General features: G+C 41.1%; 1 protein-coding gene across 1 annotated transcript in view; it reads right to left on the reverse strand.

Moving 5' to 3' along the window:
* The window catches only part of PCED1B (PC-esterase domain containing 1B), a 23,599-nt gene extending 20,027 nt beyond the window's left edge, over window positions 1-3,572 (reverse strand). The window contains exon 1 of the mRNA XM_007937985.2: window positions 3,389-3,572. The gene's annotated coding sequence lies outside the window, so the exon portion shown is untranslated. The remainder of the gene's footprint in view (window positions 1-3,388) is intronic.
* Between the last annotated feature and the right edge of the window lie 689 nt (window positions 3,573-4,261).

A 4,261-nucleotide genomic window follows, 5' to 3' on the forward strand; every position in this document is an offset into this window, starting at 1 on the left:
GGAGAAGAGGTAACTATGGGGAGGAAGTGGGAGGGGAGCTGTTGCATTGTGGTAAACTGTGGTCAATGACATGAGACGAAGTATATGTGAACTGCTGTATGGAAAGTGAATTTACTCTGTAAATCTTCACCCAAATCACAATAAATAAAAAAATAAAGAAAGAAAGAAAACAAAAAGAAGAAGAAGAAGCATACTATCCTCTTTCTTCCATGGAGCAGCCGGTGGGTTTGAACTGCCAAACTTTTGGTTAGCAACCAAATGCTCTAACTACTACACCACCGGGGTTCATAATCAGTGAGATAGGAACTATTATTTTCATTTAATAGATGAGGGGTATGTGTGTGTGGTCTATTATTGACAGTGAATCTTTTTCTCTAGCTTATGGTTTGTTTGGTTTCTTTAGGAGGATTTAGGACTCCAGAGCATACTCTTTTAACCTCTGCTATAAATATTTGCTGAAATTAAGAGGTGAAAATAATCTTATCTAGAAAGAAATATTTGCATGTAGTTTTCCTTTTTATTCTCTTTTGAGAAAAACAAAAAAATGTTTTGTACACAGCTTTAAATTTTTCTTTGAAGAAACAAAACAGCTATGATGCTAACTTTAGTTCGATTTCCAAAATTTCTACAGGTGAATGGACAACTCAGTAAAACAATAAAGCTATATTTGTGTTTGAAATTTTTTATTCTTATGCTGACTAGAATCTAACCTGTGAAAATTCAAGTGTACCTCTTCCTCCAGTACTGGTCAAAAAGCCCATTTAACCAATGACAGGAACACTGGGGTGATCTGTAGGCCAGGGCTTGAGTTCTGTTCTTGCCACATTCAGTGTTAACTTCACCTCTGTGTGCCTTGCTTTTCAACCTTTAATCATTTATTTTTTAACTTTTTACTATGATTTGGGTGAAATTTTACAATGCAGATTCGTTTTAACATTCAAAAGTTCATGTACATACTGTTTTATAACACTGGTTACATTTCCCGAAGCTCACCTCCCACTTCCTCCCTGTGGTTTATTACCCTTTCCCTGTGTCCTTCTTTTCTTTGCATTCCTGCCTCCCTCCCTTTCTCCCTGTGCAAACACTGCCCTTCTGATTTCCTGTGGTTGATTGTTCTAAGGAGTGTGCCTACCTGGTGTAAATGTTCACCTTATACTCTTACCTGTTCTTTGGCTGGAAGCCGTGGGAGTGAGTTCAATTCTAGCCCGAAGGCGAGGGGCCATAGTCTCCCAGGTTTCACCAGTCTCTATCAGACCAGTATGCCTGGTCTTTTTTTTTTTAAGATTTTGAATTTTGTTTACATTTTTCTCCCAGTCTATCCAGAATCTCCAATTTTGATCCCCTTCCAAGTGGTTGGCATTGGTAGCTGGGCAACGTCTAGTTCTGGCCTCAGGGTTATATAGGTTGAGGTTCTCATGGTCCACTAGTCCTTTGGACTATTTCCACACATTTTTTTTTTCTTTACTCTTCTTTGCTCCAGACAAAGAAAGACCAATAGTTGCAACTTAGATGGCTGCTCACCAGTTTTTAAGACCCCAGTTGCTACTCACCCAAGTAAGATGTAGAATATTTTTTGTACACCATATTGTGCCAATTGAGCTTGATGTTCCCTGCAGCCATGGTCCCCAGCCTTCAGGCCCAGCAACCTGCTCCCTCAGGGTGTTTATTTGTGGCTAAGAAATTATCCTAACTTTGCCTCCTGCTACATTTAAACTGCATATGGCCATTTCTACAGCACATACAAATACTTATGTAGGTATATCACCCAATGGCTTGTTTTTTCAATGGGAGAAATATCTCCTATGCTTCTCTAAAGAGATTACAGAAAAGACCTTTTAAAATGTTACATTTTTTTTATTATTGTTGTTGTTATTAACACTTTGGTGACTGAATACTACATGTAATAGTATTTCTATGGGGAATTTGTATTATTATTTAAAAATGGGATGCTAAGAGTCAGCTTCTATCTGCCTTAGTCCCTACCCCACTATTTTGCAGTGAGATTGGGAGGACCTGGGTTCTCATTACCCCATACGTTGGTAGTGAGACTGAGCATTTCCTCAGTTTCTAGCCCTATGAGTTGGAACAGGGATAAAAGCAGGGTTAAGGGTGTGAGGAAGCTGAAGGAACAGGGATTTTCCCTATTGGCCAGACACACAAACCAATTTCTCAAACTAGGCCTTTTTCCAAGTCATGGCTTTCCTCCCCTTGGCTCTCAGGTTGGACCTGTGAGCTTCTTATTCTAGTGCCATGGCCAGCAGAGCTTCTCCTGTGCCCCAGCTACCTTCTCTCCATTCTCAGCTTCTCCCTTACTGTCTAGTTCCAAAAATGAGTCAATGGTTCTGTACTGTTCACCTCAGGGTTAATTGTGGTTTGGCCACCAAACTATGTTGTTGTTAGGTGTTGTGGAGTCTATTTAGACTCATAGCGACCCCATGTGACAGAGCAGAACTGCTCCATAGGGTTTTCTAGGCTGTAACCCTCATGGCTTTCTTCCACGGAGCTTGTGGGGCTTCAAACAGCCAACCTCTCAGTTAGCAGCCAAGCGCTTATCTGTTTCTTTAGCAGGGCTCCTCCATAAAGCTATCCAAATGTCAATTGTCATTCTGAGCCAACACAGCTGATTTGAGGGATAAGACTTCGTGGTTAAAGTTTTCCAGTTAATTGAGTTATTTAATGTATAATTATTTAATAACACTAATGGTATACCACATACTACAATGTTGTTGTTGTTATGTGCCGTCGAGTTGGACAAACTCATAGCAACCCCTCCTTGGGTTTCCCAGGCAGTATCACTACGGAAGTAGATTGCCCAACCTTCCTTCCCAGGAGTGGCTGGTGGGTTTGAATTGCCAGTCTTCTGATTAGCAGTCAAGTGCCTTAGACACTATGCTACCAGAGCTCGTTGTTTTACCTGCATATCTATTTATTCCTCTTAATAACCCTATAAAATAAGTACTTTATTTTTCTCTATTTTACATATAAGGAGACTAAGGTTGAAAGATTGAGCAATCTACCCAAGGTCATCCATTTTATAAAAAGCAGAGCAGAGAGTTAAAACTGGTGCCAAGCCTTTGTGGTCAACCACAACATACAAGATTGCACTGACAAGAGAGGCTTCACATCCTTTCTCCAGTTCACAGCTAAATAAGCTGTTGGCTTTTACTATACAGTTTAAGAAATTTCGTAGTTTATCAACTACGGATCCTTGTTATGAAATACAAGGTCTCTTTTGTGCTATGCAGTGAAGCCAGGTGGGCTGGAGTGGGCTGGGGCAGTGATTCCCTTCTACCATAACTGCCTGAGAAAGGCTGATCAAAAAAGTAAAATAAAATGGGGCAACTGGAAAGTACTTACTCATCAAAGTCACTGGTGACTTAAAATGTACCTTTCGGTTGTTTCTAGATCTCTTCCCTAGATCGACTCCTTTCTGGGCTGCAGTCAGCGTGGCCAAGGTGGAGAGCCGACAGAGAGCCTGGGCTGCACGGTAAATAAGTGGACCTCTCTGGGTGCTGTGCACTTGCAAGCCAGCCTCTGGGGAAAAGATGCCGTTTCCGGTGGCATCTGGGGCAAATGACAGCGTCAGCATTTGCTTTCTTGCATTAGGAAGCAGAAGAATAATGACCAAAACGTCAAGATTTGGCACATCTGAAAACATGAAGTGGTAAGAAAAGAAAAACACAGCATCTTCCTGAAGTTCATTTTTGACCTTGTTTCCATTTCATCTTTCTCAGTAGTTTGGGTATCGTGTATATTGGCTCTTCCGTGATTTTATTTTAACAACTCAGACGCTTGGATCTTATTACTCTAGCTTTGCAGTATGTTTGAGGCTAAAAAAGTTGTTTGAGTGTGTAAGGAAAGAAAGATGGTGTGGGGAGAAGGTGAAGAAGGAAAAGAGAAATGGGGAGATGAGAAAGATTTCACCCCTTTCTGATTAATATTTCATTTCATGGCAATGAGCCCTGTGACACAGTGGTTAAGTGCTTGGCTGCTAACCAAAAATTTGGTGGTTCAAACCCACCAGCTGCTCTGTGGGAGAAAGATGAGGTAGTCTGCTTCCATAAAGATTACTGCCTTGGAAATCTATGGGGCAGTTCTACTCTGTCCCAGAGGGTCGCTATGAGTTGGAATGGACTAACTGGCAATGGGTTTGGTTTTTGTAATCTTGCTTTTTTGTGTGATGTATTGCACTATCAAATCTTATCACTGATCCTCACACCATCCTGCTGGGTGTGAGAACAGCCCCTAACACAGATACAGA

This window comes from Orycteropus afer, unplaced genomic scaffold (assembly GCF_000298275.1).
Source record: "Orycteropus afer afer isolate SDZICR_OR568_19922 unplaced genomic scaffold, OryAfe1.0 scaffold00045, whole genome shotgun sequence".
Taxonomy (NCBI): domain Eukaryota; kingdom Metazoa; phylum Chordata; class Mammalia; order Tubulidentata; family Orycteropodidae; genus Orycteropus; species Orycteropus afer.